This window comes from Cicer arietinum, chromosome 6, assembly GCF_000331145.2.
Source record: "Cicer arietinum cultivar CDC Frontier isolate Library 1 chromosome 6, Cicar.CDCFrontier_v2.0, whole genome shotgun sequence".
Taxonomy (NCBI): domain Eukaryota; kingdom Viridiplantae; phylum Streptophyta; class Magnoliopsida; order Fabales; family Fabaceae; genus Cicer; species Cicer arietinum.
Window position 1 is genome coordinate 40245917 of NC_021165.2, and position 12936 is coordinate 40258852.

Below are 12936 nucleotides of genomic sequence, written 5' to 3' on the forward strand. Positions count from 1 at the left end.
TAAATCAATACATTCAACCCTAACAAATTCCTTTCCACACAACTACAGATAAGTCCCTAAATGCAAACTAAAAGTTTGGAAGGAGCCCTTACCTTAACGTTAGCTTTAACGTGCGTTTCCGGTTCCGCGAGTAAATCCGATAAAATCTCTATTCGCAACGTCGCTTCCAAATTTAGTTCACTAGCACCGTAGCATGGTAGTGAGCAACTTTCCCTTCTACCTCTTCGTGGAACGAAGCTTAGATCTAGAAGAAACAGGGAGGTTTGTGTTTGACGGTTTTAGAAACCCTAACACCGTTTTTCTTCGTTTTCGAATCAAAGAGGAAGTATGGAGCTGAGAAAACCTTGCTCTCTTATCCACTAATCCTTGGGTTTCTATTTTCGAAATCAAAGGAAAGCAAAAATGAACAACAATGGAGGAAGGAGGAAGAAAGGTTCTCGCACGCGCAGAGGAAGATGATGGAAAATCTTAATTTCTTTCCTTTGTTTTTCCTTTCTTCCTTTTTCCTTCTTTCCTTTATATATCCTTTTCTTTTCCTTTTCCTTCCTTCTAATTTCCTTTCTTTCTATTCTCTCCAAACAAACATATATACATATATGTATATATATATATATATATATTAACTGTAACTTAACAAATATTTACATATTTATTAAAATTACCATTTCACCCGTAATCCATTAAATCCCTCGTAAAAGATTCACCGTAGTTAATTTAATTTATTTATCGACGAGTAATTCTAATCGGCATCAAAATATCTTTTTGATCATATAAACTCCAAAACATTATTATCTTTGGCTAAAAAGCCTCCGAGCCAAAATCCAAAATACACAAAATACACTTTAAAATTATGGGTCTTACACATGGCATCTCCAAAATCACAATATATAAAATAAATCAACATCAAGTAATTTAATATTAACAACTTCCTAACATATTAAATACTAAATATATTAACTTATAACCTAAAAATGTATAAATATACCTTACCTATTGAAAGAATCTTCAAACGTGTTATTATTGAGAAAAACATAATCTTCATCAGTATTACTATTCACGACATCATAGCATTCATGCTCAAACATGTATTCATGTTCATCAATTGCATCTATTAAGAGAATCATTTTTGTTTGTTCATTCACATTTAGTTTGTATAGGATTTTTCAAAAGATAAATCCCATATTGGGATAATACGGTCCATACCTTCACCATCATCGAATTCTAGATCTGAAACATGTAAGTCATCGTCGCTATTGTCATTTTCATAACTTTGTGTGTTTATTGGGAGCACTTTTGGTAATGCTTTTGATGTTGAACATGAACTTGAATCAACATTTTGAAATTTTCTAAAAAGATTAGCCCCCAAAGCTTGTAGCCCATACAATTGATTTCCCTTTGCCTGATGAGAGGAATTTGAATGTGGTTGACTTTGTATAACACTCCCCATGTCTTTATGTTTGAGGTGCAACTCTGATTAAAAGAACATATTGAACTTTTGTTGTTAACACCTAATGTAATATCAGACAAAGAAGTTCTTTGATGATGATGTATAACATTTAATGTAGAATTGAGATTTGACATAGTAGATGCACAATCAACTTTGATCATTTTTACTCTTCTTTTATCCAATATAATTTTCCTTTTATGTCTTTCTTTTGTAGCCCTAATTTTTCTAACTATAGTGTAATCATCTATATATTATCTTTTATGATGTAGATATAAAACTTAAAAATGATTAAACTAATACACAACTCGATTATAAGCATTTTAGTAGTAATAATTTTTTTTTTAAAAAAAAACATGTTTATTCCTTTAAGCTACGTTTCATTCGATTGGGTAAAAATAATTATTGTTTCATGGAGCTTAATTTTTTTTCATTTTAAATTCAAATTTCATTTATATAATGATAAACAATACTATATGTTTTAATCTTACCAAAAACTATATTAACAGTGCTAAACCAATTTAGGAACAATAAATATTTGAAAGTGTTAAACTAAAAACTTTATCAATATTGCACAAAGCACCATTGACATTATATGATATGAACAATAAATAAGGATAACAATTCTGTTCTTCCTTCAATATGAATTTGGAGCTTTAAAAGTTTTAAGCTATATTTTGTAGTTTGTAGTTCAACTGTTAGCATAAATGAATATAACTTTAATTTAAACTTTAGTTTATTAGTTATTTGAGCATGTTGGTTGATTAGAATAAAAAATAAAAGAGGTATAATGAGTAACATTGATATACCTGATACTTCTTCCTCCTAAATTGTTGATGGTGTTGTTTTGTGAGTTGACAATGTTAAAAGGGAGGGAGAGAGATATGAAACCAACTTTGTGGAGGAAAAGTTGTTGATGACGTTTTGTCTAAGCTAGCTTTTGTGAGTTGACAAATGAGTACTTTCGATTTACTTTATCTAATGGAGGGAAAGTTGTTGATGACGTGCTCCAAACTTTGAGTAGTTTCACAAGTTTGTTTCAAGCTTTCAGTAGTTTCTAGTTGGTATAAGTAAATTATTTGTTATTGTTGTTATATTAAGTTATAATAAATTTATATTATTAAATTAGCATGAATATCTCTATATGTATGTCATTTGAGTTTCTCAAATCTGGTCAATAGCCTAAACTTCCAGAATGTAATATATTATTTATAAAATGTGAAAGCTTGAGTTATTTTGTAGCTTAATTGTGTAGTTTATGTTGTATTATGCAATAAAAAAAACAAAAAACTATTATTGTATTATGCAACAAAAAAAAAAATACTATTATTTAATATAATAATCAATTTTCTCTTTAGTCATATATAATTTTTTAAATATAGAGATATTAAGATAATCACTGAGTTTATATTTTTTCAATAGACAATTAATCAATATTTTCCATATTACCGTTTCTAAAACAGTAATCAATTAAACTTCTATCCTATAATAATAACATTGAACCAAAAAATGTACTTGTGTTTAATGTTTACAACAATACATGGTTTCATAATATATATCCCATGATTCAGACCTAATGAAATCAAAACATAATTAGTCCTTAAGATTACTAACATATAATAATAGTTTTTAACATATTTGAAGTCATCATCTATTGTCTAGCGTATAATTCATTGTAGTTCCTATTCATAATTGATAGTCTTGAGTGATTTTGATGATGATAGCTAGATACTTGCAATTGCATCGTTATCCCATTATCTTGTTGGTCATCAGTTTGAGGCCTATTAATCGGTGTAGCTACTAAACATTTTCAAGATCATTTTCATTGATCGTTCAACTATATGGACGGAGCTGTTGGAATAAATGTATGATTCTCTAATATATAAAATCTTTGGTAGAGTGGAAATTAAAATTTGACAGAAAGACTCCCTCTAGTGGAGGGATTTATTATTGCTAGACAGCAGATCAATGAGGGTTGCAAACTATTTTGCTGAAAATGTTCGCTGCCTGTAAGACCCATAATTTTAAAGTACCATTTATGTATTTTTGGCGTATTTTGGATTTTGGCTCGGAGGCTTTTAAGCCAAAGTTAATAATATTTTGGAGTTTTATAATCAAAAAGATATTTTAATGCCGATTAAAATTTATCGTCGATAAATAAATTGAATTTAACTGCGGAAATCCTTTACGGAGAATTTAAGGCGTTTCGGGTGAAACGGTAATTTAATAAATATCTAGATTTTGAGATATTTGTTAAGTTATATTTATTATATTTATATATGTTTGTTTGGAGGGAAAAAGAAAGGAAAACTAGAAGGAAGGAAAAGGAAAAGAAAATAGTATATAAAGGAAGGAAGGAAAAAGGAAGAAAGGAAAAACAAAGGAAAGAAAAAGAAAGGAAGGAAATTTCCAAATTTCCATCTCCTTCCTCTGAACCTCACGCGAGCAAAACCCAAAATTCCATCCTTCTCCATTTTTCGTTTTCGTTGCTTCCTTTTCTTCAAAGCTAGTGACCCAAGGTTGGGTGAGAGTTAGATCAAGGTTTTTGCAACTCCACTCTTCCTCTTTGATTCGAAAACGAAGAAAAACGGTTTTGAGATCCAAACACAAACCCCTCCGTTTCTTCTAGATCCGAACCTCATTTCTCGAAGAGACAGAAGGGAAAGTTGCTCACCACCACGCTACGGTGCTAGTGAACTAATTTGGAAGCGGCGTTGCGAGCGGAGATTTTACCGGAATTACTCGCGGTACCGGAAACGCGCGTTAAAGCTAACGTTGAGGTAAGGGCTCCTTCCAAACTTCTAGTTTGCATTTAGGGACTTATCTGTGGTTGTGTGGGAAGGAATTTGTTAGGGTTAAATGTATCGATTTGGGGAAAAACCAAACTAGTGCGTTATGGGTAACAACCTTAGAGTTAGGTTTTGTTTATATTGATGAATGTTTCGTGGTAAATGAATTTGAATGTCATTGTGTGTGATTATGAGTAAATGAAATTTGATGTATCTGTGTGTTATGTTGCTTTGATTTGTGTTCGTTGTTTTTGACATGCTCTTAATTGATATTGATGAAATTTGATATGTGTATGGTTGGATTTGTGAATAAATGAATTGATATGTTTTGATGTGAGAATTTGTTGAGTTTGTGTTGTGTGAAATTTGAAAACCATTAAGTTAAATGAGTATTAAGAATGGGGAATCTCTTAATGTCTCGTTTACTTAATGTGCGTTTGTTTGTGAAAAATCGTTTAAGTTAACTGGGCGTTAAGAATGGGGAATCTCTTAATGTCTCGTTTACTTAATGTGCGTTTGTTTGTGAAAAATCGTTTAAGTTAACTGGGCGTTAAGAATGGGGAATCTCTTAATGTCTCGTTTACTTAATGTGCGTTTGTTTGTGAAAAATCGTTTAAGTTAACTGGGCGTTAAGAATGGGGAATCTCTTAATGTCTCGGTTACTTAATATTTTGTTTTAAAGAAAAATCGTTTAAGTTAACTGGGCGTTAAGAATGGGGAATCTCTTAATGTCTCGGTTACTTAATATTTTGTTTTAAAGAAAAATCGTTTAAGTTAACTGGGCGTTAAGAATGGGGAATCTCTTAATGTCTCGGTTACTTAATATTTTGTTTTGAAAACCGTTTAAGTTAACTGGACGTTAAGGAGGGGGAATCTCTTAATGTCTCGGTTACTTAATATTTTGTTTTAAAGAAAAATCGTTTAAGTTAACTGGGCGTTAAGAATGGGGAATCTCTTAATGTCTCGGTTACTTAATATTTTGTTTTGAAAACCGTTTAAGTTAACTGGACGTTAAGGAGGGGGAATCTCTTAATGTCTCGGTTACTTAACATTTTGTTTTGAAAACCGTTTAAGTTAACTGGGCGTTAAGAATGGGGAATCTCTTAATGTCTCGGTTACTTATTATTTTGTTTGGAAAATTGTTTAAGTTAACTGGGCGTTAAGAATGGGGAATCTCTTAATGTCTCGGTTACTTATTATTTTGTTTGGAAAATTGTTTAAGTTAACTGGGCGTTGAGAATGGGGAATCTCTTAATGTCTCGGTTACTTAATGTTCGTTTTTGAAAATCGTTTCAGTAAATGAGTATTAAGAATGGGGAATCTCTTAATGACTTATTTACTGAATGTTTTGTCTTGAAAATCGTTAAGTTAAATGAGAATTAAGAATGGGGAATCTCTTAATGTCTCGCTTTTTTATGTGTGTTTCGGTAAATCGTGCTGACCCGGGATAGGTGGCACCTTGGTAAACAGTACGGGCCCGTGATAGGCAGTACGTTTACGATTTACGTTTGGTAAGTCGTGCTGACCCGGGATGGGTGGCACCTCGGTAAACAGTACGGACCCGTGATAGGTAGTACGTTTACGACTTACGTTCCTGAGGGAATTGTGTTTGGTAAGTTGTGCTGACCCGGGATAGGTGGCACCTCGGTAAACAGTACGGACCCGTGATAGGTAGTACGTTTACGACTTACGTTCCTGCGGGAATTGCGTTTGTCCGTGAGAGACTGCGCAGGGGTTTGTCCGTGAGAGACTACGCCCTGGTTTAAGTTAGATGAGAATTAAGAATGGGGAATCTCTTAATGTCTCGTTTACTCGTGTATGTTTTGGTAAGTTGTGCTGACCCGGGATAGGTGGCACCTCGGTAAACGGTACGGACCCGTGATAGGTAGTACGTTTACGACTTACGTTCCTGAGGGAATTGTGTTTGTCCGCGAGAGACTACACCCTGTTGATTTGTGAACTGTTGGTTCATTTTGTTTGTGTAGTAATGTGTTATAAATGCTAAGTGTTATGTTTTGGAATTTGGTGATAACATGTTTGATTGCAATACCATTTCGAAATCCATGATGTCGTAGTAATTGTGTTATCAGTGTTAAGTGTTAAGAATTGGGATTATGCATGAATGTGATTGAGTTAGTTTATGAATTTTTGAAAGAATACACAGGTAAATCGATTTCCCAATCGATTGGATAGTAAACAGGGACTTGGCCAAATGGACAAAATCGATTAGCCAATCGATTTTGTAATCAGTTTTTCGAAAATCATTTACGAAATCGATTGCCCAATCGATTGGGCCTAAGTCAGGGACTCATCCATATTCGACCAAATCGATTTGGAAATCGATTGGCCATTAAGTCAGGGGCTCAGCTACCCTGTCAATCGATTTCCCAATCGATTGAATCAAGCCAGAGTTCAAAATTTCACTAAAAACCTTCAGGAAATCGATTTGGAAATCGATTGGTATTAAGTCAGGGGCTCAGTACTCACTCAATCGATTTCCCAATCGATTGATTTCAGCCCAGGATTCTGTTTCATCAAAATCCTTCACCCCAATCGATTGCCTAATCGATTGGCTCAGTGAAAATCCTCAGTTTTAGTTGTATGATTGTTTGCTCATGAAACTATCCATGTCTTGATTTGTTATGTTATAATTAGGGGATTGAGAACCTCATTTTACTTTCATTTTAACTGGCAAAGTATTGTATGAACTTTTCGCATATTGAAAATCCTGCTAAGGTGCATGCTTAGTTGAAAAGTTATTTTAGCATTTAAAACTTAAATGTTATGTGTTAACTGTTATTTTTGGTTGGTGACCTTTACAATTATTGTGGAAATCTGGGCTTTGCCCTCAGATGAGAGTCAGGACGATCTTACCGGTTCGTACCCTACGGACGGAAATGGAGATGGGAACGCTTGACTGCAGCTACGATAGGGGGATCTCACGGGGCGCGTGGAGATCAGTCAGGGTGTTTAGTTGTTTTGTAAAATGATGAGACTAGGTTGTCACAGAGGGAACAAATGTCTTTCTTTTGTATTGCATTTATTTTAAAATGGAAGACTGTACCTATACTAATATTGTCAGCTTGACATGTTATTTTCGATGGGTTACATGTACCATTTGTTGTTGGGTAAATGGTTTGGATTTATAATTGGAGTAACTTTTCCGCTGCCTATAAATTATAATGACTCAATTATTTATCCAAAGGCATTTCTTTATTTATTCCTCTGTTTTAGTTTAATTACTTTTAAAAAAAAAAATATACCCTCGCTTTGAAAAACGGGGTGTTACACTGCCAACTTGGAAATGAAGCTGAAATTTCTTTTTGGAATGATATATCGATGAGTGATACACTTAAAGAGCTTTTCCCTGAATTATATAAAATGCCAGCTAAGAAACATGCCACAATTGCTGAATCAGGAAGTTGGACAAGTGGCAATGGGGGTTGAGAATTTATTTGGCAGGATAATTTGAACATATATAATTTGCCTTGAACAATTGGAAGAATTGATGGTACTGCTGCAAGATATCAGGCCATATAATAACTTGAATCATAGGTGGATATGGAGCCTTAATATATAAACATGAAGGCTTCAAGGTAAAATATGAATATACTGCTCTGTTATTAAAAGAGTTGTCACCAAGCATAGAGGAAAATATTCATAGTGCTTTGAAATCTTTATGGAAGAACAAGGTTCCCTCTAAAATTCTTATTTTTGGATGGAGACTACTGCTATCAAAATTGTCTACTCGAGATGAATTGTTCACGATGTGTTAGACGATTCCAACAATTTAGCCTATATTTTTTGCTCTATTACCAATGAAACTTGTAATCATATTTTTCTTTGTTGTAACTTTGCATAGCTAGTATGGAACAACGTTTATAGGTGGCTAGATATGGATGAAATAGAAGAAGTTGAAGCGGTGCCACATTTTCATATGTTTAACAGGTTTCTAAAATCAAAACAGGGAATGCTATGAGGAGCTTAGTGTGGTTGGCTACAATGTGGAATTTATGGATGATAACAAACAAAATAATCTTTTCAAATGTTGATACAGAGCAAAAATGTTGTAGTGTGAATCATTGGTACATGGAATTATAATCCTTTCATGGTTTTGGTTTGTTAGTAGTTCGAAAGTTAAGTCTGGTTTACTTTTTGCATGTTTGTTCAATAACATGTTATCCTGTATGCAATGCAGTTAATTGTATTTTTGTCAATGCATTGGAAGATCGCTGCAAATGATAGGATAATATTGAGGGTGCCATTAGAGTTGAAATATCTCTATTATCATGTGATATATTTGCGCTCATTGTATTGGGTTGCATGTGCTCTTTGTAGTGAGAAAAATAATAGGGTAAATTGCAGTTTTGTCCTTCCAAATATCATGATCTTGCAACTTTGACCCACACTTTCGAAACTATCAAATTTAACCCTTATAGTTTATCCCAATTGCAATTTAAAGACTCCTTATTTTACTGAGGTTAAAACTGATCCGGTGTTATTTTTTATGTACATGGAATTTAGCCTAATATAGCGATTAATCTAATTTAATTTAATCAATTCCATTAATAATATAAGCTTAATTTCTTTCTCTTCTCCCTTGTCATCGCAATTAGAGCTGTCAATTTGACAAACCCTTTAATTATTGACCCCAGCCCACATGTTGGAGGGGACAAAAAATTTTATAATTTAAAAGGCCCCCAACACTAAAAGCCCTCTAAAATTTTGTGGGCTTAGTGAGTCTACAGGTTCACATTTTTTAAAAAAATCTTGACAATTTTTTTTTTAATTTTTTTTCTCGATATTTCACCAATAAAAATATTTCGATTTTTTTATTTGAGAAAAAAATCTATTTTTTTTGAAAATTTTTATTTATTTTTCTCAGAAACTTTTTTTAAAAGAAATACTTTTTATTTTTTTTTATATTTTTTCAATTTTTTTTTAAACTATCAAAATATCAGAGACCTATAAACCCCCTGAACTCCTATTTATGTCCTACAAAATAATGAGTTGGGATTTTTTAAAAATTATTTTCTTACGAACCTAATATTAAGGATTAAAAAAATTAAGGGCCCAGCAGTTATAGATTTTTTTACGGCTCTAATCGCAACCCAACCCCCCACCTCATGCAACTACCTCTTCCCCTTCTTTGCCTGTATCTGAACCGCCCTCCCCTATCACTAGATCTCATATTGTTTTCTTCCTTTTTTCACCAAAACATTGTCGCATCTTTGCAATTAAATCAGTTCTATCGTTCTCTCTTTTGTTTCATATGTCAATCTTATCTCAATCCGTTGTTTTTACAACTTCACAATTTGATCTGTGATTTTGTTATGTATGTGTGTGCTTGGATTATTTTTGTTTCGTTTATTTATTTATTTTTATTTTTCCCCGATTATTTTGGGATTGTTTTCACGACAACCTAGTTTTTATTAGCTCAGATTTATCGTTTTGATTATTTGTTTTTCTTTGGATAATCGGAATCCATATTGGCAATGGCGGAGCTGGGTTAAAAAGTTTGGTGTGGCCGACTAAAAATGAAACAACAAATATTTTTAAAAAATACAACAAAACTTAAACACGTTACATGCAACAAAAAAACTCAAACATTTTATACGACATAAAATCAAACACCTTGTGTGCAATAAAAAAACTCAAACCTTTATATGGACATAAAATCAAACAGCTTATGTGCAACAAAAATCTCAAACACAGACATAAAATCAAACAGCTTATGTGCAACAAAAAAACTCAAACACTTTATAGACATAAAATCAAACACCTTACGTGCAACACAAAAACTCTACACAAAAATAGAACAAAGTAGAATTCTACAAAAATATCGGGTATTGCCATATAAGTTAAATTCTTAGGATAGGTAAAACTCAACAAAATTGAGAACTCAAAACTGACACAGCGACGAACTGAGAAAAATTGAAATCAAAACTAACAGAGTCAGAGGAGTGACGAACTATCAAAACTAACTAACATAGGAGCGACATCCAAACTAACAGAATTCCAAATCAAAACTAACTAACAAAATTCAGCACTAACAAAATAGAAATCTGAACTTTTTGAACAAAGCATCAATGTGATCTGGAGACAGATGAGGTTGCGGCGAACAAAGAGCGACGAACGGCCACAGAGGCGGTCGCAGGCCCGCAGCGAGCAGAGGAGCGATCTGGACTGGAGGCAGAGTGAGGCGGCCGCACGTTTTTCGTGATCCGTGAATTTGATTCTGGAGGAAGGAGAGAGGAAGGAGGTAACTTGCAAGCAAAAGGTAACGGGAGAGGGAGAGGGAGAGGGAGAGGAAGGCTGAAAGAGAGAGGAAGAAAGAGAAAACTGAATTAGGTTTAGGTATTCTTGTAATTTTTTAGTTTTAACAAGGACATTTTCATAATTTAACTTTTTTTTTGGGGTGGTCATGGCCACCCCTGTCCCAAGGAAGCTCCGCCCCTGCATATTGGTATTCTTTGAGTGTTGAATTTAAATATATGTTTTTATTGTGTTTTTAAGAGTGTTGTTTTGTTGTTTTTATTTCAGTTGAAGCCATTAGTGAGATTTGTAGGATGAAATCCATGTGCTTTTATTTTGGCATTGGAGGATGATTATGATAAGAACTTGCTAGCTTTTGTGTTTATTTATTTGTTAAATGGTTAAAATTAAACTATTAACTGATAATGATGATAAAGGAAGTGTGTGTCAAATTCGGCCAAGAGAAAGATATTAGCTTATGAGGTGGGGGAAGCACCGAATGAACAAGATAAATAAATTAAGTTAGTAAGCATTTTAATGAAACTGTTTAAATTAAAACAATTTTTATTTTTCTATAATAATAATAATAATAATAATAATAATAATAATAATAATAATAATAATAATAATAATAATAATAATAATAATAATCACAGGTCAAATTAAGTAAAATTATTTATACATATGAAAGAATTAAAAAAGTGATATGGCATCAATATGCACATTGAACTTATGGTCATCTCATCTAAAATAACACCAAGTTAGCTTTGATCCAAATAAACTATAAAGGTTATAAAATTACCAAATTTAATAATGCGGGGCTAACATCTTTGGACCGATATAATTGGAGGATCAAAAGTGAAATTCACCTGTATATTATGTATTTTTTACTATTCTTATGGTAATTGCATCATAATTTTCAAATTTCTAGAGCATTTTATAAAAATTTCATGATAGTATAACTAATGTTCTATGTCGGATGGTGTTGTTTGAAATCAATCTCCTACGTGCATGGTTAAAGAGTGGAAATAATAGAATGCATCCAAATTAGATAACGCAATGCTTGTGAGATAGGTTAGCTACCGATTCATTTACTTGGCGAGACTCTTTGCTCTTTACTCGATTCATTTTGCTTTGGTACCCACTCGTTTTTGTATTTCCTTTTTATTTATTTTTAATAATATTTAAAGTGAAAATCACTCGTATTCTATAATGATTGAATGTTTAAAATAAAACATGTATATAAATAATTATTTGTTTTTTTAATAATATATTTAGAGTGAAAATTATTCATATTTTTTTATCTAAATTTTTTTAATTGTATATACAACAATCACTCATATTTTTTTAATCATATATTTTAGAGTGAAAATCAGTCATTTTATTACAAAATTTTCAATTGTTTTCATTCAATTTATTCTTTTGTTATACAACTATTATTCATATAAACTAAGAAACTTACAAAGATTTATACACCATAAATATTACCTTTAAACTTTTTAAAAAATTTACATTGAATTTTTTTTTTACAAATTACACTCACGCAACACACGGGTTATATTGGTTTATCATTCTTTTGATGTCAAGTTCTTTATTTTTGCAAATGTTTAGCTTAATTATAGTTTTAGTCCCTCTATTATTATTAATTTACATAATTGATCCCTTTATTTTAAAATCGACGATTTTAGTCTCTCCCTCAAATTTTTGAACTAAATAATAATGATTTGACATATTTTAAATGACATAATATACAATTCTATTGTATAAAACCATATAAATGCATTAATAATTATATGTCATTAATCAAATTATAAATATGAAAAATATCTGAAGTTCAAAACTAAGTTTTTACGGTGTTTTATTTCAATTTAATGGGTGTTAATCACTCTACATCATCGTATCATATATCACATTTTTTAAAACATTTTACGTCATCATTTTTAGTTAAAATATTGATGGAGAGACCAAAATTGTCAACTTTTAAAATAGAGGAATCAATTTTTTGAATTAGTAAAAATAAAGGAACTAAAACTGCAACATGTCATTGATCCTAATTTTCAACAAAAAATATTGAAACCCAAATGTTCTCTATTCTTTTAAATAAATTCGTTTAATTCTCTAGGTGTTTTGATTGCAATAATCATAAGAATATAAACCATCAATCACATTTTAGAGAAATGATTCAACAAGAGAGAATTCAAGTGAAATACATTTTAGAATTCTTGAAATTAAATGCAAATTTGTCTTAATCCAAATCATGAAATCACATGAAAATTTATTATGTTGTTTTTGATATATATGATTGATAACAAAATTCACATTATAATTTTAAGAATCTTTAACTAAAAATGATTGAAATGAGATTAGGATTAAAAATAATTTAATACCATAAATTTTATAAACATAATCGACTTACTTGATACCAAAAAAAGTAAAAGGACTAATATC